Raw genomic sequence first — 23,325 nt, 5'->3', positions numbered from 1 at the left:
ACTCTCTGTTACTATTGCTTTATGTAGTTTTTTTTAGTTGTATACTTGCAAGTGTCTCAAGGTAAACATTGACATCATATTACAATATACTGTAATTACATAGATTAATACAAATATTAGTGCATGTATGACATATACAATAACACATATATACATCATTAAAACAAGATAAATACAATATCAGTCATATCAATATATTAAGGGAATCATATCAATATACTAAGAAAAATCCAAAACTTAAGAAAAGAACACAGAAGGAAGGAAAAGGTTTCTTTGATAGTGTCATCAAAATCCCACCCTCATATTCAGATATTATTAGACTAAGTACAATATCATGTAGCATTGAAATGTGCTGACATGTTATAAGTGCGACAGTTCATTATTCACTCATAAGGCTAATGTCAGAGTGGAAAAGTTCAAATGGTGGATAAGGGAGGAGGACAGGAAGAGAAGGAAGAGGGAGAAAAAGTGTTTCTTAGAAGTACTAATTAGAGTAGGTGGGCGGCCGCAGTGGTGCAGTGGTTAGCATTATAGCCTCACAGTAAGAGATTCTCTGGTTCGATCTTCATCTGGGTTGCCTTCTGTGAGGAGTCTGCATGTCCTCCTTGTGGTCGCATGAGTTTCCTCCGGGTGCTCCGGTTTCCTCCCACATCCGAAGACATGCTGTAGGTGGATTGGACACTCTAAATTGGCCCTAGGCATGAGTGTGTGCCTTCTGCGGTAGGTTGGGTGCTGGGCTGGCAACTCCACACCATAAAACTCCACTGCCAATCATGAGCTGACAGGTGATCCGCTGTGGCAACCCCTAACCAGGAAAAGCCGAAAGAAGAAGAAGAAGAAGAAGACTAATTAGGATAGGTATGGGAGGCAGGAGAAAAAAAAATCTGTAAAAGCAAAATTACAAGTAAGAGAAACAAAAGCAAGTAAAATGAGAGATAGGATGGACAGCAAGATTTGCACCTGTGGACTGACAAGTAGATGGGCAGCAGGTGTCATAAAACTGGGTTTGGAGACAAGTGCGGTGACATTTAACAGATTTGTCCACATTAACCATGTATCATCCATATTTTTAGTTAGTAACAGCTCTGTTTGGTCACTTATTTTCTGGACCTATATTTCAAAAGTGTTTTTTTTTTTGTACTTTATTGTACTTACCTGCATATGAGCATTTTTGTTATGCCAGTATAGAGTTATACTCATATAATATTGTGTTTTTAAATAACAGGTACAATGCTGCTTTATTCAGTAATATGAATATTGTCGCCTGCTCTTTGTATTTTAGATCAACCTGTTTTTCAATTAGAGCAGAACTTACTGTAACCTCTGAAGGATGCAAGTGACTCAGTGTTGCTGTAAAATATCACTGTCATTATTCCTGACTTTTAGTGGTGAATGCTAATTTGTGAGTAGCATCTTAGTAGTTACTTGTGTTTCTGTAGCATACCACTGTTGTTGTTGACGTTTAGTGAAGAATGCCAAATTGTGTGTAGCACCTTAGTAGTTACTGTCTTTCTGTATAATACCAGTATTATTCCTGACCTTTAGTGGGGAATGCTAAATTGTGTGTAGCATCTTAGTAGTTACTGTTTTCTCTTCATAACCTTTGTAACAATACATAATAGTGTTGTGTATGTTATAATAGCTTGGTAACAACTGCAGTTACCTTTATTTTCTCTGCTTTCCTTGCATTTTGTGTTGCTCATGGAATTGTGTTGATGTTCATCGTGCATACAGCTGCAGTCATTACAGATGGGGATATCCTGCCATCAGGCGGGTCCTCGGTCGGCCGAATTCCAAAGTCTAGGCCCGGCGTCGATTGTCGTCGCTTCTTCCCTGATGTCAGTGCGGCAGGGGTATAAAAGAGGCTGCTGACGCCATTTTCTCCAGTCTTTCTTGCCGTGCGGTGCCCGAAGCAGAAGCAGTTCGCAAGTGCCGGTCGGCCAGCTCCTGAGATTTACGAAAGTATTTCAGCCAAAGTCTTCTTGAAAGCTAAGTACCCCGTTGGGGAAACTTTTCTTGCCTCAGACTGATGTCAGACAAAGTTAATAATTGCATTTCATGTGGGAAGCAAATACCGCATAAGGATTTCCACTCTTTCTGTATACCTTGCTTAGGCCCAGACCACGACGTCTCGGCCTGCTGTTTTTGTGCTAGATTCAACAAGCGCACTATTAAGCGTCGGGCGGAGTTCGCCCTTCACTTTTTTTGCAAAAAATTTAACTATAATGTCGTCGGATACTCCAACTCCAGTTTTGAGCAAAAGATGCAAAGATAAGGACCAACATACGTGGTCCGCACTGTCTACTGAGACCACGCTAAGGCTGACTACCGATTCTTCGGTACTCAGCGAGGCGCCTACACAGCCCCTGAGTACCGATGACACTATATTACCGGGATCTTCAGTACCCGAGGTCGCAGGCTCCTCGGCCCCCATTCCTACTACAGATACTGATGCCACTCCTGGCGGGGAAACTCAGAATTTAGACAGGCCTGCCATTTCTCAAGGGGTCTTCAGGCCTTCCTCCTTTTCTATTAAAGCCTTTACTAAATCTAAAGCAGCCATGAAAACCAAAAAACAGATTCCTCAGATCCCCTCTCAAGGCACCATGCCTAAAAAGCAGATGCTTAAAATGGCTGAGTATTTGATTACTCTTATCAGGGGCTCTCAACCCCCCTCTGACAAAAAGCCCAGATTAGAGGAAGACTACCCTTCCTCAGATCAAGCTTCTATTACCTCAGAACTATCTGAGGACCAGGATTATGCCTATTCTCCATTCGAAGACTCTGATGCAGAGGAGTCTATTCCCTCGGTCTCCCCCCCTGAGGACTACTCTTTTGGGGAAACCCTGCATACATTGAGGGAACACTTTCACTGGGAAGGCCAAGATTACTCAGATTCCAAGAAAAGGCTCAGGGAATTTCTTTTGCTCCCCCAGCATAGGCCCCTGGCTATCCCTCCTGTTTTAGATATATTGGATGATGTGTACACAGAAGCCAGCCTTAACCCAGATTCTTTGCCTCCAGCTCCTGTTAAACCAGACAGGTATTACCGGGTTCCTGATTCTCACCAATTCCTATACAAAAGGCATACTGCTGACCCAGAAACTATTTCACAGGGTCCCAAGGGAATTAAGGCCTCTACTGCTAAAAAACATTACCTTCAGAAAGAGATTCCAGAGCTTTAGAAAGGTGGGGGAAAAAGGTGTACACTTCGGCCACTTTAACCATGAGGGCATTAAATTGTCAGTTCCATATGTTAAAGTATCAACAGTTTTTGATATCTCAGCTGAAAAGCAAGCTGACACAACCAGAACAACCAGATTTAAAAGAGTTGCAGGATTTGTTGCATGGTGCAGAGCAAGTGGGTAAATATACCTTGCAGTGTGGTTTTGATGCTTTAGAGGCCTCATGTAGAGCAGCTGTTACGGGGTCTGTTATACGTAGGCATGCTTGGCTCAAAGAGCAAACCTTACCAGATCATGTCAAAGCTAAATTATTAGATGCACCCCTGCAAAAAGATGTATTGTTTGGTGTTAAAGCTGAGGAGGTACTAAAGAAAATGGAGGAAAACGCGAAATCAATGCAAACAGTGAAAGATTTCCTACAGGTACAACCTCCACATTTCAGCAGAAACTGGCCTTCAAAAAATTGTTCCTTTCCAGCCACGGACAGACCTCAAAGGGGCAGATACAGACTCCCAAGGAGTAGAGGGCAACCTCAAGGATCTTTCAGAGCCAGACAGTGGCAAGCACAACCCCAAGAGGTGGAGAAGATAGATCACAGTCTTTTAGAAAACAGACACAATGACTTCCCCCTACACCTGCCAAGCAAAGCTTTAATGGCAGCACCTTTGGGTGGAAAACTGACATTATTCTCAAAAAATTGGCATATTGTTACAAAAGACAAATGGATTCTGGACATTATAGACAGAGGCTACAGGTTCCACTTTCACACTCTTCCAAAAATGAGAGGCATGCCAAACCTGCCACAAAATCAAAGGGCAGAGGCACAAAAACAAATTTCAGCTCTCATTGACATGAAAGCAATTCAAGAGGTACCTGCAAAAGAACAAGGTCAAGGGTTTTATTCCAGACTATTCCTGGTACCAAGGAAAGACAAAGATTGGAGACCTATCTTAGACCTATCCATCCTAAACACATATCTACAGGTGCCAAAATTCAAGATGCTCACATTACAGCAGCTTCTTCCCATGCTGGGCAAGGAGTCTTGGCTGGTAACATTGGACCTCAAGGAGGCATACCTGCATGTCCCTATCTGACAAGATTGCAGAAGATACCTCAGATTTCTTGCAGGTTCAACCCATTACCAATTCTCTACATTGCCCTTTGGCTTATCTACTGCACCCAGAGTGTTTACGAAATGCCTGGCATCAGTAATCACTTTCTGCAGACTACAAGGGATACAAATCTACCCATATCTGGACGACTGCCTGATCCAAGTGGACAGCAAGGACATACTACTGCAGCACCTGGCATTTGTAAAATAACTGTTGAACTTCCTGGGATACACAGTCAACAAAAAGAAATCAAAACTAATACCCTCTCAACAAATAATTTTCCTGGGTGCCAGCTTGAATACAACCACCCAGATGGCCTACCTCACACCAGACAAACAAAGGCAACTGTCTCAATACTTCAGAAAAATGGCAACTTTCACCAGGCTAACTGCAAGGAAAGTCCTGCAGGCTCTGGGATTCATGGCATCTTGCATCCTACTAATCCCATGTGCAAAGCTGCATATGAGGAAACTTCAATGGTACCTAAAAAACTTATGGTCTCAACACAGCCACAGCTTGGAAGCAATTATAACACTCATTCCATGCCTTCAAAAGGAATTTTTGTGGTGGGTTCAAGCTTGCCAAAGAAACACAGGCCTTCCTTTCTGTGTACCTCAAGCAACTCAAATCATCACAACAGATGCCTCAGACTACGCCTGGGGAGCACACATGACAGATCAGTGCATTCAGGTAAAATGAACCTGAAAAGAGAAGCACCTTCACATCAACCAAAAGGAAATGTTAGCATGCAAAATGCTATTATGACCTTCAAAGACCTACTGCACCCAGGCTAGCTATTGATAAGGACAGACAACACCACAGTGATGTGGTACATAAACAAACAGGGGGGAACTCATTCATACCCCCTGTGCAGGCAAGCCATGACCCTATGGAACACAGCACTGGAATTGCAAATTCAATTACAGGCAAAATTCCTGCCAGGGAAGGAAAACACATTGGCAGACAACCTAAGCAGAAATATGACAGATCCACACGAATGGAAGTTGCATCCTCAAGTTTTCACAAAGATAACTCAGGCATGGGGACAGCCAGACATAGATCTCTTTGCTACCCACAGAAATTGCCAGTTGAAAAAGTTTTGTTCAAGGACCTATCATCCACAGGCCTGGAAAGTGGATGCACTTTCCTTCAATTGGACAACATTGACAGTCTATGCCTTCCCGCCTCTTCCTCTGCTGCCCAAAGTACTATTAAAAGCCAGAGCAGAGAGGCCGAAAATGATTCTCATTGCTCCAAACTGGCCAAGACAACACTGGTATCCACTCCTCAAGAGCCTGACACATTCCCCACCATGGATCCTACCTCTAGTCCCTCTTCTGTTATCCCAACACAACTACAAAACCCTTCACAGCCATCTCAAAACCCTCAATCTAGCTGCCTGGAGAATTCCTTGAGTTCCCAACAGATTCTCCTCTCCAACGAGGTGCAGGATGTCATCTTGGAGGCCAGAAGACCTTCTACTAGAAAAGCCTACTCCGCCAAATGGAAACGATTTTGTGCCTGGAATCAAGAAAAGGGACAGAATCCTTGGGTAATTAATATACCTCAAATTTTACACTACCTAGCTGAGATGTTAAACAATGGACTTTCCTTCTCCTCCATCAAGATCCACGCTTCAGCCATTTCTGCACAATACAACACAGATCCTCCTTTATTCTCTCATCCTCTCTTAAGGCAGTTCCTCAGAGGGGCAAAGAATATTAAACCCCCAAGGAAACCACCAGTCCCTGCTTGGGACCTCAACTTCGTATTGGAAAAGCTGACCCTTCCTCCCTTCGAGCCAGCTTCTTCAACAGAGCTACAATACTTGTCATGGAAAACAGCCTTTCTTCTGGCTATCACCTCAGCACACAGGGTTTCGGAGCTACAGGCCCTCATGGCTGTGCAACCATTCATCATTTTCCATCAGGACAGAGTTTCCTTACGAACCAACCCTACCTTTACGCCAAAGGTAGTATCCAGTGTAGCTTTGAATCAGGCTATCCACTTACCTACCTTTTATCCTAATCCACAAAACAAAGGGGAAAGACTACTACATTCCTTGGACATTCACAGACAACTTTGTTACTATTTGGACAGGACAAAGCCAATCAGGATATCTGAGCAACTCTTTGTGTCCTATGCTGCAGGTGCTCAAGGAAAGGCTATTTCCAAACAGACAATTTCAAAATGGATAGCCCACTGCATACGCTTTTGTTACTCATTTCATGGAAAAACTGTGCCTGCATGCATCAGATCCCACTCCACCAGAACCACAGCTACCTCTGCAGCCTTCCTCAGGGGGGTCCCTACCAAGGACATTTTGGAAGCAGCCACCTGGAGTTCAGTGCACACCTTCTCCAAGCACTATCACCTCCCACTATTCTCTAAATCTAGAGCGGGTTTTGCCACAGCAGTCTTGCAGGGCATCCTCGCTTCTCCTAGTTCCACTTAGTGCCTACTACTTAGCTTTGGGATTCTTCCCATCTGTAATGACTGCAGCTGTATGCACGATGAACATAGTATAGTTTTGTACCTACCATAAATGTAGATGTTCGAGTGCTCATACAGCTGCAGTCCAGGTTACCCCCCCCCTCCGTCCCCTCTTAGGACAAGCCTTATGACAAACACCTTATCATACAACCTATTTTGGGTATTCTCTTATGGTGTATTTGCTTGCAACTACTGTTTTTTGATTATTCTGTATTGCATGTTTGCATAACTTTATGTTTTGCCTTCCTTCTGGGGGCACCTGACATCTGGGGCAAGAAAAACTGAAGAAAATGGCGTCAGCTGCCTCTTTTATACCCCTGCCGCACTGATATCAGGGAAGAAGCGATGACAACCGACGCCGGGCCTAGACTTTGGAATTCGGCCAACCAAGGACCCGCCTGAAGGCAGGATAACCCCATCTGTAATGACTGCAGCTGTATGAGCACTCGAACATCTACATTTATGGTAGGTACAAAACTGTACTTTTCTTACAAGGTATGCTGCTCCTCCCCTGCATCCTCTATCTTAGTTACTTGGTAATCAGAGTGTTTTAAAACTTCAGACCTAATAATTTACCACCTATTCCTTTTAATTTCCAGTCCAGTTAGCAAAAGTTTTATTCTGTGTCCTGGCCAACCTCCAATAAACCAAAGGCTGTCTAGTTGCCCTGCACTGTGAGACCCTGCATCGGTGGAACCCTAAAGTGTTTTCAGATAAACTAGTGTATGGTTATATTTAATCTGTCCTCTAAACTGAAGACATTTTACTATAGCCTTTTAACTCTAAGCGTGCACACTACTGGTCACCCACATTTTTTTCTCTTCCTATTATGCTCCTAGGCCAATTACTTAAAACTACTTTCCTTCCTTGGAAAAGGTTTCCCTATGTACCTGAAGCCCATACTTATATTGTTTTTAAACTAAAACACAAGATGAAGAAGATGAACCACCAGATAGCACTTTATTCCTGGTACCTTGGCCTTTCGCCTTCAAGGGATAATTCTTACACAAAATCTGGCATCCTAAATATTATACTAAATTGAATAATAGACAATTAAATACATCACTTATCCTATTAATCACATACCCTAGTAACACAACCTGATTCATGTAACCCAATCAGAAAAATACAAAAGAAGAAGAAAAGAAAAAACAAGGAAAAGAAACCAAGGCTGAATGATACAAATATACAAGATTATGTCTGTACACGTCTGCAAGCATAAACAGCACACATCTAAGATGTCAATTTTGTAAATATAAACATGTTTAAAAAAAAAAAAATATATATATATATATATATATATATATATATATATATATATATATATATATATAAAATAATATATATTCATACACTAGCACTTGAACCTCTAAAAAATCATAGGAGCCTCCTGATTTATACCCCCTGGGTGTAGGGTACCAACATTAAAAATAAATGTACTCTCCAAATAATTTAATTTGGAGTGAAAATCACCCCTCACCCCATCAACCTTAACCAGAATACTAAAAAACAGTCAAGATCCGTCACCCCCTTGTGCAGCGGAAAAATGCTGGGCAATAGGACTCTCACATTTTCCATTTCTGCTGTCCAAAAGATGTTCCATTATTCTTACTTTTGCCATCCTTTTTGTCTGCCCTATATACCAACATGTTCACTCACATCCACATCCCAAAATATACACAACTCCAGAAGACTTGCAGTGGAATTTTCCAGTAGTCTGATAATTCCTACCGTTAATTATTGTTCCTGACAAATTACAAATTTCTGAGCAGAGATTACAATTTCTACAGGGGAAAGCTCCATGTTTTGGACTAATCCTGTCATAAGAGATATTATTGTTAAACAGTTCCTTAAGATTATGAAATCGTCCATAAGAAAAGGTCACTCTTCTGGGGAAAGTAGTACCCAAAAACTCATCAGAACTAATCATGGGCCATAATTCCCTTATAATACGTACTATGTTGTTGTTGTTCTTTCGGCTTTTCCCGGTTAGGGGTCGCCACAGCGGAACTCCAGTCCGCTAATGATTGGCAGTAGATTTTTATGGCGCCATGGTGCCAGCTCGATGCCCAACCTTCAACAAAGGCATGCCCATTCTACGCATGTCTTTGGAACACCACTCGACCATGGGGAGGACATGCAGACTCCACACAGAAGGCACTCTAGCCGAGAATCGAACAGGAGAACCTCTTGCTGTGAGGCAATAATGCTACCGCTGCACCACCGCAGCTTCCCTTATAATACATACTATCCTACCTGAAAAAGGACTATACTTAATCACATAAAAAAATCTTTTCCTTTTCTTCTTCGTTAATCTCAACATGCCCATTAATGTTAAGATATACATTTCTCTTTCTTTCCCCTTTGGTGACTTTATCTCTTGCAGATTTTAAATGTTCCCATGTGTAACCTCCACTTAATAACCTCTGTTCAACTTCATCCATGAAAATCCCCCTTACTGCGTCTTGGGAAGTATTGGTAAAAATAAGTCTAAATTCTCCATACGGTAGGGAATCCATAAGATGGGAGGGATGCATGCTAGAGGCATGCAAAAAATTAATAACTGTGGTGGGTTTTCGGAAGGGCTTATACTGAACTTTCATCTCCTCATCCACAAAAAAACTGCAATCCAAAAACTTAATTGTCTTCATATCTAAATGGTAACTAAACTTCAACCCATGAGTGTTCCATCATTCTCCCTAGCACCTATAGCAACATCCTTCATCAGATCACTTCTTAACAAACTCAAACCCTGTTCCCCATCAGCCAACAAACTCCCTCCATTATTTCTTAAACATGCAGCTGAATCAGTAGCATACCCTGTATCTATACTTATCAATAGAGACATCCAAGAAACCTCCAAAACAATCTCTTAACCAAACTGGAAACCACCTATAACAAGATAGCAAGATTTGCAGCTAGTAATAGCTACAAATCCCATCATTGTATATCGCTGAAAAGCTTAAGATGGCCTGAGCTCCCCACATGTTGCAAATATCACAACTACAAATTGCACACAGTATCCTAACTAGCCCAAACTCCTGCCCTACCCTTACATCTATAATTACACCCTATTCACCCAATCGTGAGCTCAGAAGCACACAACAAAACCTTCTGTAGGTGACCAAGCCAAACAAAAATATTGGAAAAATACTTGTCATTCAATTGCATACTCATGGAACAAACTTCCATGTCCCTTTGCTCCACTACCAAAAGTGGCAAATTCAAAAAGCAAGTAAAAATTAATTTCCAACATGCATGGATATGTACTTGTCAGGAAATTACCTAATTAATTTTTCTTCTTCTCTCAATTAACATATCTGCCTGGTATCTACCTACCTAAACTGTCTATATATATTATGCTCTCTCCAGTTAGTACCTATGCTATTAAATGCATCTTTGTTGCACTATGCCATAATGTTACTCTGAATCTTTTTATACAAGGCATTGCTACATTCCTTATAAATAACTTAATGCTAACCAAATTTCTCAAACATATTGTTACTGTATTCTCAAAATACTGCACTTTTGCCTTGTATATATTCATATTGTATATTTCTCTCTGTTTTTGTACTAAGTACCTTACAACTTTAATTGTTAGGTTTTTATTATTTTTAATTACTTTCCTGGAGCTTTTTTCTCCTCAAGTCTCCACTGAAAAAGTGCTCTCCGGGCCCAGTCAGGCTAACCTGGTTAACAAATGTAAAAATAAAGTAAAAATAAATAATTGTTGTGTATGTGTGGTGTAAAAGAACTATAAAGCAAATCTGCACTGACACCTGCTTGCTTCCCTGATTAAGGGGACACTTGTCTAAGTGGCTCCAATAGGAAGGGATGGGAGCATACCTCTCAACGTCTTAGAGCAAGAAATCTGGACAAGACCATAAATAATGGAGGGACAAAGGCCCAAAAATAGGGACAATTTATAAATATTGCTCTTACAAACTTAGAAAGTTGATAACAGGTTTTGCATTAGCGTGAATGCTCTTAATTTTATTTATTTTTATTTTATTTCATATTTGTTTACCGGGAAAGTCTAACTGGACACATGTCCTTTTTCAGCAGAGGCCCAGGGAGAAAAGCTCCAGTTAGAACAGTAAAATACAAAATAGGGAACAAAAATGCAAAATACAAGTAATACAATATATAGTATATTATATATAGTGTAATATATATATATATATATATATATATATATATATATATATATATATATATATAGTATATACAGGCCAACACAAAGGGTCTCTGGCTGACAAAGTTCGCAGACTATTGCAAGTTGGTAGCTATTATTAACTTCCGAAGTGATGTTGACATCCTACAGAAAGGCCTCACTAAGACCAACGACTGGTGTCAGAACCTTGACCTAAAGCTCAATGCTAAAAAATGTGTCGTCATCCCATTTGGGAAAAACCTGGTTCCCATGAATTACCACATCGATGGTAGTCCACTGAACACAGAACGTGTTATAAGATATCTGGGAACACAGGTTGACAGCAGCCTCTCTTTTGATCACCACATTGCCACTGTAGTAAAATGAAAAAAGGCTTCCACCTCAACGAAAATTTCACTGAGAAATTCTGTTAAAATGTAGGCTTTAGTAAAATGAAGAATCACATATGTGATTGGTTGAGCAATTAAGGATCTTTATTTAACAGCAGTAAGTCAGGTCTACACACTAGGATCTGAAGAAGGTTTTTTAACTGAAAGCGCTTATCCTGTTTAACCTGCAACTTGAACAGCACAATTTGTGCTTTTTATGTCTTCGTTTTATTAAAGCCTACATTTTAACAGAATTTCTCAGTGAACTTTTCATTGTGGTGGAAGCCTTTTTTTCATTTTACTGTTTTTGCCTATTAAGGCTTCCTCTGGAGGTGGTTTTTGGTTTGGTTGTTTGACATTGCCACTGTGGTCAGACAGTCCTTCTATGTGGCACTTCTCATTACTAAGGGTTTTGCATCCAGGAAGAAAGAGGTCATTGTCTCCCTCTACTCTTCCCTCATTAGGCCTATCATTAAGTACAATGCCCCATTTGGCATATACCTCACTAGACACCTGCAACAACTGGAGATGCCGCAAAAGTACCTCACAAAGAGGATCCTAGGCCTTAAACACTTGTCCTATAAGGACATACTCAAACAACTCCAATTATTCTCTATCTCAAATCATCTACTTAGAGGCAATTTCTGCTTGACATACAAAGCCATGTCTTATCCAGCTCTCTTAGAAATGCTACATCTAAAAAAATCCCAATCCCTCCACACCACATGCTCCAGTGACCTCAACCTCATTAGCACAATCAACAGAAGTGCTGGAGGGACAGGTTCATAACCCAGAGACTGCCCTTGCTATGGAATAGGCTTCCCATACATGTCAAACAGAGCACCTCACTGTCCCTCTTCAAGAGAAACCTTGATGAGTGGATGGTAAATAGAAAATTCACCCCGGGGATCACTCCAGTGGCTCTATTCAACAGAAGAATTGGGAAGTAAGGTCGGGTGGCATGATGTCAGGGTAACCCTATGGGTAGGTTTGTAAAGGCTCCAGGGCCATTAGCCTAGTACACACCTATGAACTTATAACCTATGAGCAAGTCAACAAATGCTTAGTAGGAATATTTTGAACTTAATACATAGATGTACTCTATACAAATCATCAAGGCTAAGTACAAATATTGTATATTATCATATCAATCTAATGTTATACGAACAGCAGGACATTAGTGGCACTTCATACATGTTTGGAATAAGTCTCACAGAAGGAGGCTCTACATTAAAGTTATAGCAAAAATCACCTAGTGTGTTCTATGTTACATCCAGGCCTCAAAGAAAGATTCATATTTAAAACCAAGAAGAACACACCAAAAGGACCATGGAATATTTCATTTAATGTATTAAAAAATAATATAAAATACAAAGTTCATAATGTTATGCGCTTTCATCAAATATTTGACTTCATCAGAACAACCAACCCAATTTCAACTAAACTTTTAAATACTCTGTGTCCAATAGGCAATTAATCAACAAAACAATAAATCAATTAAGTCAGTTGGCTCAGATACTGTTTTAAAAAGACATAAGTAATTCAAAACTCTATTAAAAACCCTTTTACAATATATTACATAAAATACATTACAATGCATGTTGTTTGTTTTGACCAATCCTAAAGTTAAATACTTCATCTATATCAAACTTTTTTGTTACATAAAAAATATATATCTTTTATATATGTAGATAAATATATATATATATATATATATATATATATATATATATATATATATTATTATTATTACATACCATATTTATTAAAATATTTCATAAATTAGGAACATATGCTTTGTATTTTAAGTAATTTTATTAGCTTTTTCCTTTAACACTGGGAAAATGGATAAGTGGTCATTTAAACCTGGGGGGAAGTTGGCGGCCAACCTAAAGTTGCCACATTAATTCTTTTTTACACAAATAATTCTTCCAATCTCCTCCCCCTCACATCTAGGTTGTCCACGCCCACAGTTCCAAACTTAAAACCTATATATCCCACCTATCCATTTTTTTTATCAATTTTTAGTTGAAATTGGGCTGGTTGTTTTGATGAAGTCAAATATTTGATGAAAGCGCCTAACATTATGAAGTTTGCATTTTATATTATTTTTTATTGCATTAAATGAAATATTCCACAATCTTTTTGGTGCGTTCTTCTTGGTTTTGTTTTTTTATGCACCTACACAACATCTTGCTGTTCCAGAGATTCATATTTACAAAATGTTAAAGAAAAATATTGAACAAGGAAGAGTTAGTGTTGTACTTTCTTCTTGTTAAGTATGTAAATGGTAGATTGTGTAGAGTGGTAGATGTGGGAAAGGAAAGCAATTGTATGAGAGATTGTGCAAAGTGTGTAGTCATGTTGGAGATATGAATGTGGAGAATGAATAGTTAGTTGTCAGCCAAAAGTAGTGCAAGGGCAGATCCATTTGCTAAGGAGAGGTTTTTAAGGTTGGTTTAAATATTGTTAGGGGTGATAAGGAGGTAAGATTTGTTGGTAAGACATTCCAGAGTTTGCCTGAGTAGTTTGAAAAGATAGAATCTCCTCCTTGATTTTTGGATATGTAGGTTTTTATGTGGCTTCTGTTGGTGGATTGGAGTGGTCTTGTGGTAGCATAGGGTTTAAGAAGAGTTTGTACGGCAGGTATTTTTTCAGGTTCTGAGAGGATGTTGTGGGCCATTGAGAGATGTATGCAGTGTAGGAGAAGTTCTACCCAGTTAATCTGCTTGAGTACTAGGCAATGGCGAGATCTAGCTGGTGAATTTTTGGCAAATCTTGCTATTTTATTGTAGCAGATTTCAGGTTTTTGTAATTCAACTTTCTTAAGGTTAGTGAGAATGGGGATTGCATATAGTAAGGTGGAAGTGAATTTGGGCAATGGCTATTTTGGTATTTTTAGTGAAGTTGTGTTGGTTTCTATATAGGCTACCTAGTTTTTTATGTACTTTTTTAACTATATGAGAAATATGAATATCAAATTTAAGTTTACAGTCATTTTCTATTCCCAGTAGTTTAGTGTGCTGTGAGGGGGTTATGCAGGTATTGTTATGGGAGGCAATGTAGAATGTGTTAGGGGAGGGAGCTGTTTTGTTCGGAGAGAGTTTTTTTTTTTTTAGGGTTTAAGATTAAATTAGCATTTGTTAGCCAAGACTCAACTTCTTGAAAGGCTTTTTGAGTTAGTGTCTGAAGTTCTAGTAGGGAGGTTGCAGAACAAATCGCAGTTGGGTTGTCTGTATATTGGATGAGTGATGCATGGGTGGTTGCAAGATGGAGGTTGTTAGTAAATATAGAGAATATAAGTGGGCCTAATGTAGAGCCTTGGGGCAATCCAAGTTCAACTGGTAATAGGGGTGATAGGGTCTGTTGCCATGAAACTACTTGTTGATGTCCTGTGAAGTAATCTTTGAACCAAGCAATGGTGGAATTATAGAAATGTAGGTCTGAGAGGGTGTTTAGACTTTGAGTATGGGAGACCATATCAGATGCTTTTGACAGGTCCAAGAAGATAGAAGAGACATAGTGATTGTTGCTCCTGTGAAGATTGATGATGTTAGTAAATGACAATAGTGCAGTTGTTGTGCTATGAAATGGTCTGAAACCATGTTTGGCATTGGTTAGAAGTTTGTTATTAAGCAAGTAGTCTGTAACCTGCTTATGAATTACTCTTTCTAGAATTTTGGAAAGTGGTGACGATATTGCAATTGGTCGATAGTTGTTAACATCAGTTGATGGGCCATCTTTATGTAGGGGAATGATGTATATGGTTTTCCAGATGGAAGGGACCTGCTGTTCAGCTATTGATCTCTTGATTAGTATTGATATAGGGTATGCTATGACATCTGCTATTAGCTTTAAGTATTCTGTGGGTAGACTGTAGGCAGCTAGTGTAGTTGGTTTTAGTTTTTTCAGAAGTTTTTTGATGGTATCAGTTGGTACTGGTTGCAGTGAGAAGGTGGATGTGATGTTAGGTGTTGGGAAGGAGGGTTTGTTTTGTTGATGGTGTTTGATTTCTGGATAGTTCTAGGATGGTTTCTGTAAAATATTTGTTAAATTGGATGGCTATATTGTCTGAGATATTGGTGGTGGTGGTGGTGGTGAGTTCCTGTTTTACCTGGGAGAAGGATATTTTTTATTGTGGACCAGAATTGTTGTGGTTTATTTGTGGTGCTTGCCTTGTATTTCAGTGTAGTAGTTAACTTTATCTGTTTTAATTTGTTTCTTTGCTTTATTCCTTAGTTCCTGATAAGTTTGAAATGTGTGTGTTTCTTTTATTTAACCACTGGTCATAGTTAAATTTAACATGTATATATCTACTCAGTACCTGCACATTTAGAATGGAAAGGAAAGTAGTGCTGAAGTACTTTACTGCATCTTGTAGGGGAAGGAGCTTTAAAGGTGTCCAGTTACAATGTTTAAGTATCTCTATATGTTTGCAGGGGTTAAGTTATTTTTTTATTTCTTATTTGTAGCAAAATAGGTTGTTTAGTTTGGATTGTTTTCTTTCTGACCAGATAAGTAGGAAAATGATCACTGAGGCTGTCTGCTAGAAAACCTAAGAGGGGGTATAGGGCTGGCTTGTTTGTTAACATCCAATCTAGAGTGGAATGTCTCTCTGAAGTTTTATTAAACCTAGTGGGTGATTGGATGAGTTAAGAGAAACAGTGTAGGTTAATATGGTTTTTGGGGTGTGGGGAATTGTACTCTGACCAGTCTATATTAAGATCACCCATTAAAAGTGTTTCCTGTGGTAGGTTATTGCAACACCAATGTATTAAGTTTTCCAGCACTGGAATATTATCTCCTGGTGACATGTAAGGACCTATAAAAAATATTTATATATATATATATATATATATATATATATTTATTTATTTATTTTTTGGGTTGATTTTTAGTTTGGCATACAATATTTCTGCATTTTTAAGGTCTAAGTTTTTTTTCAGATAATGTTTCTATAGAGAGATGGTTTTCATAGAGTAGAGCTACACTACCACCTCTTTTATTTTTTTCTGTCAGAGCGTATAATGTTTTAGCCTGGAGGTAGTATCTCATTACTATAGGTGTTGGTATTTAGTCAGGTCTCTGTAAGTAGAGCATTGTCCAGTGAGTAGTGAGCTAAGTTAACATGGAGCTCATGAATTTTGTTGTTTATACTTCTGATGTTCATATTCAGTATTAAAATATCTACTTTATCTCTACTGGGAATGATTGATGGCAGATTAGCATTTATTTGTGGACCAGGCTGAGGGGCTAAGGCTGGGTGATTGCTGGCTGGGCCAGGGCTTGGATGTATGGCCCCACACAGGGTTAGTCTAGTTGTAATTTGGATAATGTGTTTCAGGAATTTGGTAAAGTTTTTATCGGGTTGTGGCAGTTTAGCTTGGGTAAAGGTTGTGTGGCAGTTTAGCTTGGGTAAAGGTTGCATCATTAAAGATGGAGCTACATATACAAATGTTAACTGGCCTGAAGGTGATGGGATGGATATTAGAGGTGGAGTGGAGTGGAGGGTGTTTGGGAAGGCTTGATAGGAGGTGATGTTAGTGGTAATTTTTAGTAGGCTGACAGAGCATCTGGTATATTGATTTATTGTGTAGCTGGTAGGGCATGAGTCTGATTGACTTAGAAAGATGCTTGGGAGTGGCCATTTAAGGTATGGGGTGAGACTAATTATTTACAGAGAATGGAGTAGTACAGAGGGGATATTAAGACTACTTAGTTACAGAGAAAGGGAATTGTACAGAGAGGAGGGAAAGTATTTGGGGTGTAAGGATTGTCAGATTGATTGTGGGAGGATAAAGGAGGAAGTTTTGGTGAGGTATGGGAGGAGTCATAAGGAGGTATGGGAGGAGTTGTAAAGAAAGGAGTTTTTTGTTTGGAGGTGGGTTGGGCCTACAGGTATAAATCTGGGGTGAGGTGGGGAAGGGGGTAGGATAAGGGAGTGAAGTGGAGCCTGAACAAAGCAAGGACGGAATGGAGTGGGTTACAACCTGGTCCTCAGGAAACAATCTGAGAGATTGTTCGCAGGTAAGGAAAATATGGTGTGAGTTTAAATTACAGTTACTGATTTAAAAATAAGCAAAGGGAAATTCTGTAAGTAGCTAGTGGATAGGGAAAAATACAGGTAGCTTGGGATAATACCTTTGGTGTTAATATTGCTAAGAGGGAGAGCCTATGAGCCTAAATCTGACCCAAACGTTGATAGTACCAAACAGCTGTCGTCCTGAGTGTAGCAAGCGGTAACATTTACTTTTACCAATCACTAGCTCATCTTAAAAGCTCAGTTATTCTGATATTATCTAATTAGCAGAGTAACAGTTCTTATTATTAGCTAAGTGATATACAACATTATAGGGTTTTAACATACAAGTCTTGTACTGTGTTTTGTTTTCTGCTGCCTCTATTCAGGTTCCAATCAGTATTTTAAGTCATAGGGAATGCTTTAAGAACCCTGCAGGTATGGGGACTGCTCAGTGTAATGTATGGGATTGTGTAACTAAGAGAAAATGAAGAAACAGAGTGAATACAGGAAAAGTAAAGAAGGATACAGTCTAACACAAACAAAGTCAATGATAGTACCAAGCATTATATTACTAAGTAGTTTAAAAGGTCATTCTGATGAATGGACACAGATGCTGATGTAAGCATGGCAATTAACTAAACTAGCAATTCTCTATGCAATTCTACTTAGTGTAATATGTTTTATACAACAATAAATATAGGTTGGTCAGTGCTAGAAACCTTTTGATATATCACTGCTCAATCCCTAGTAGCATACAGATACCATGCAACAAGTAATATTATAATGGGGCATTGAACAACCTCATTAAACAATTGCCTCTATAGTACATTAAAAGCAGTACATGTAGTAATGCTAGGAATCATTATAAGTTCATCACAAGTGAGCATTAAAAGCAATACATATGGCAATGCTAGGAATCAATGTATGTTCATCACAACTGAGCAGTATTGTAAATGTAACTATTTACTGAGAACACCAAACACGCAGTTCTTTCACCAGGACCCCAGAACTGCAAGTATTTACTACCATATGAAACTATGCCCACATATTAGTGCTGTAACATGTAGCAAAGATAAAACCCAGTTTGCTTGACTCGCAACAGCAAGATATATCAATTGTAATCTTTTGCGGAGAAGCTAAACATGAGTTTTTTACACTGAAACCCTAAAAGCGTATAAACACTACTAACAAATATTATAGAGTATGTCAGTATCCTTTGCAGTGCAATTACATTTAAATCATTGTGATGGATAAAAAATAGGCAGGAAAAAAAACAATATTGGATAATTAAAAACCATACAAGATATTTAAAAACAGCACATATTTCTTACTGTGAGGTTGTCCTCACTCCAGGGCATGCAGCTGTTATGGCAATTTGAAAATGATGCCAGGGGTTTATTAAAGCACTAGCAGACCTCTACTGGATGAGGGTAGGGGTAGGGAGAAGGAATAGCCAATTGGAAAGAAGAAATGGAGTCAGAACTAGGTCCTCAAGAAACAATCTGAGAGATTGTTCACAGGTAAGGAAAATATGGTGTGAGTTTAAAGTACAGTTACTGATTTAAAAATAACCAAAGGGAAATTCTGTAAGTAGCTAGGGGATAGGGAAAAATACAAGTAGCTTGGGGTAATACCTTTGGTGTTAATAGTGCTAAGAAGGAGAGCCTAAATCCGACCTGAATGTCTGTAGTGTTAAACAGCTGTCGTCCTGAGTGTAGCAAGAGGTAACAGTTACTTTTACCAATCGCTAGCTCATCTTAAAATCTCAGTTAATGTGATATTACCTGATTAGCAGAGCAACAGTTCTTATTACAAGCTAAGTGATATACAAAGTTATGGGGTTTTAACATACAAGTCTTGTACTGTGTTTTGTTTTCTGCTGCCTCTGTTTAGGTTCTGATCAGTGTTTTAAGTCATAGGGAGCGCTTTAAGAACCCTGTAGGTACGGGGACTGCTCAATGTAATGTCTGGGACTTTGTAAAAGTCTTTTCCTGTGTTTTGTTTTCTGCTGCCTCTATTCAGGTTCTGATCAGTGTTTTAAGTTTTAGGGAGCGCTTTAAGAACCATGTAGGTACAGGGACTTCTCAATGTAATATCTGGGACTTTGTAAAAGTCTTTTCCTGTGTTTTGTTTTCTTCTGCCTCTATTCAGGTTCTGGTCAGTGTTTTAAGTCATAGGGAGTGCTTTAAGAACCCTGCAGATACAGGGACTGCTCAATGTAATGTCTGTGACTGCGTAATGTGAGGTAGCTCTCACTCCAGGGTGCACAGCTGTTATGGCTGTTAAGGATATGAAGTCTGAAAATCAAATGCCTGTCATTATTTTCTGATTTCAATGTTCAGTGATTTGACAGAAGACTGCAATTTTATGAAAAACAGGCAAAAACTGTGAGACAAATATCTGGACTTTTCTGAAAAAAAATCTGTACAGTTGAGAGGTATGGGTCCTATACTGACATCCATCATTTAAGCCTTTACAGTAATGTTTTGCAGAGAGGTAGGAAAGAACTTAAAGTTGACTGGTATGTTGTGTGGGTGTGGGTAGCTGTGTTTGTGGGGAGTGGAGGTGTGCCTTTGTAAGTGTGGGGTGAATGTAATGCATTATGAAATGGAGAGATTGAGTAAAATTGTGCTCAGTATAGTCCCTAGTGATTTCATCATTACTTGATTGAGACATGTGCATTTCCCTATATTTGACAGTACTATGTTTGAGTGCATTGTTTGGAATATGGTATCACTGTTACAGCTGCAGGTACTCTTTCAATGCAAGTATATAAGAAAATAACTATGCAAAGATAACCACGTCAGCAGCCAGAATACATTACAAATTGAATATTTTAAATGTTCACATTTTACGAAATGAATAGATTGGCCTAAACTCTGGACTAGTATGTGTGTGCTTTTTTTTTTTTTTTTTTAAGAAATAATTCCGGGGAAATGTTATTCAGAAGTGAAGAGACATATGATGGAACAGTTTTAGTGGCACACCAGGCTGTGATTTGTTTGCCTATTGTCATGCAAAGTTGGCTAAGTAGTTGAATCTAACCAAGCTGAAAGTGTTTTGCAAGCTTCTTTCAGAGAATGTAGCACATCAGTAGGAACAGCATTTGTAAAACTCAATGCATACCAGTCAATGACACATGAGCTGCAGACTCTCTAACTTGGCAGTTTTTTCAGGTGTTCCATTCTAAGTGAATGGAAGTCTATTCTGACAACAAATGGTGTGGGTCCCTATTACGAGAGCGAATGTCCATTTAAGTGAATCCTTGAATGTCAACACGTATTGAGTGAACTGGCATTACAGCGAATGTCAAAAAACACAAATTTGGAAATGTCGAATTACCATGCTTGGCCCATCTGTGGTATAGCTCCATAAGGTAAGTGTGCGATAGTTACAGACCTTAGGGTTAGGGTGCAGGTTAAGGTAAGTGCATAGATAGGTAATGTATGTAAGATTTAGTGTAAGGTTAGAAGTAGGGTTTTGTTAAATGTATGCATGTGGATTAGTTATTTTGTTTGCGTATATTTTCATAGGGGAAGTGTGCGGTAGTTACAGACCTTAGGGTTAGGGAGGGGTTAAGGATAGTGCATAGATAGTTGTGTATGTGGAGTTTAGTGTAGGGTTAGAAGTAGGGTTTTGTTAAATGTATGTATGTGGATTAGTTATTTTGTTTGTGTATATTTTCGTAGGGGAAGTGTGCGGTAGTTACGGACCTTAGGGTTAGGGAGAGGTTAAGGATATTGCATGGATAGTTGTGTATGTGGGGTTTAGTGTAGGGTTAGAAGTAAGGTTTTGGTGCTTTACTTTAGGGTTAGAAGTAGGGTTTGGTTAGTGTATGTATGTGGTTTATTTATTTTGTTTGGGTAGGTAGTATGTAGCGGGTCGTGGGGTTGGCCGACTATGACAGTATGAGATTTAAAATTTTGCGGTTTAGTGCATTCGGTATTCTCGCAGTTTGTGCAATACATGTTGGTGTTTAGGTATTCGCTCAAAGGGACTTTCGCTCTGGTAATATAGACCCCAAATAGTAGGGCTATTTATTCTCACAATCTTTGTATTATGGGACAGATTTAGCTTTCCAAAGGAATCATGATGTCTGCCTCCATGAGGACAGACAAGGGAAAAGAAAATAAATAAAATTAGGAATGAGTACTTATTTTGCTGCAGACAGCTTTGGGAGGTGCAGTAAATCATGGCAAGATAAAAAATGTATGTTTTTTTTTTCCTTGTTTGCCCATAGTGGTCCTTTAAGTTTAAAAAAAGTAGGTGGGCTTTCCCGTCTTTTGATTCTAATGCAAGGAAATGAAAGCTTTAAAAGGTTTTCTAGTACCTACACAATACTGGAACCATATTGTTGGGAGAAAAGAAACCCAAGTATTGAGCTAAACTGTAAGAGAGGGCAGAGTTATCCTTTAATGAATGATTGCTGGTTATCAACACTTCTGCTTGGACAGATGAGGAGCAAATCATTGACATGCTTCTACTTGCTTCCAGTCAGGGCAGCCACCCCTCTGCTATTTCTATTGCCCATCTTCAGGTTCCTGAATCTGATTCTTGCAGATTATCTTTCTAAGGCCTATTTTATGTCATTCAGTTTGCTATAATAGCCAGTTCTCTTAACATGCCTTCTTATAATCCATTCAGTCTAGATTGCACAATTTAGGGGAATTCTGCCAGAAACTTCATTGATCATACAGACCTACCCTATCTATTCATTCGTTAGAAACTACAGAGTAGCAATACAAAGCTCTACCTACACTTCAATAGCTCTGTAAAACATTTAACAAAACATTTATTTCTAGACTGTTATGTATGAACATGTTGTACAAACCAACTCTGTCCCACTTTTATATTACTGACTCATGGCCAACTCTCATGTACAGATAATTCAACCGTTTAAACAGCTGAGCTGCCTTAAATGTTGCAGCTGTTCTACTCATTTCACAAAATAAATATTTTCATGTTCCATTCTTTATTATACTGGATTCTGATTGCTATTTTTAGATTATTATCTGCGAACATCATTACAGAAATAAAATAAAGCCATAATACCGTTACAATCCCATGTTAATAACACGTAAATGAACTCTGTTCAAAATATATAACACCACACATAGTTCAGTATTCCAACAAAAAAATGTAATGTGTACAAACCTGACTTTATATAGCTTCAGGGTTCTCTGCCATCTGATTTCTGTGTCAGTCACTTTTTCCTATCAATGCCACTAAACATAGTGTCTTATCAAACCCAACCTTCTAATTAAAGTTTATTGCCTTCATTTCCTTCTGAACTGCATTCAACAACTGAAACTAGCTTCACTGTATTACTTCAGTCCCTCATACCTATCATTCTGACTCATCTTACCAATTATTTAGCTTAACACTATCCTGCAGGTGGGTTCTGCTGTCATGAAAGTTAATAATGATCCTTAGTGTGCAAGTGGTGAAGTTTGTTCTCCACCAACGACTCTTACATTTTCAACACCCCCTCTGTCTGTTTAAGTCTGCTCAACTAACAACATGCCTAACCAGAAAAGGAAGTACTTAATCCATAACGAAAATAATATAGTTACAAGAGACCAAACTCTAGCTCATCTGTCTCATTTAGTATTCATTTACCTTTAATATTACTCCTGAGGTGCGGCCTAGTTTGAACTTAGTACGTAACAGTTGCATAACCTGACATCTGTCTAGCATTCCTTTCTTAGACTGCTAATACACGTCCTTCATTTCATCTTTTACACATATTTCAGAAAATCGTTATATTATTTTATCAACTTTCTTCAGGAATTCTGACTCCTGTAGATTTTCTCTTGATCTCCAGGCCATATTCTCTATATTTTATTGTTGCCTTGCACTGTATAACAACATGGAGAGTAGTTTTTCATTTCAAACACAGATAAATTCCTTTCTTTAATTAAATCAGTGAGCATGGTCACACAATTCAAGATGTCAGTTTTGCCTTGTTTTC

The 23,325-nt window shown here is 38.9% G+C and overlaps 1 protein-coding gene across 2 annotated transcripts in view; it reads left to right on the top strand.

The window, feature by feature from the left end:
• CALCRL (calcitonin receptor like receptor) overlaps window positions 1-23,325 on the top strand; it is a 932,649-nt gene that overhangs the window by 392,383 nt on the left and 516,941 nt on the right. The window lies entirely within an intron of this gene.

This window comes from Protopterus annectens, chromosome 6.part0 (assembly GCF_019279795.1).
Source record: "Protopterus annectens isolate FY-2018-M chromosome 6.part0, PAN1.0, whole genome shotgun sequence".
Lineage (NCBI taxonomy): Eukaryota > Metazoa > Chordata > Ceratodontiformes > Protopteridae > Protopterus > Protopterus annectens.
Note: the sequence above shows the minus strand (reverse complement) of the source record. Positions and strands in the feature narration are given on the sequence as shown.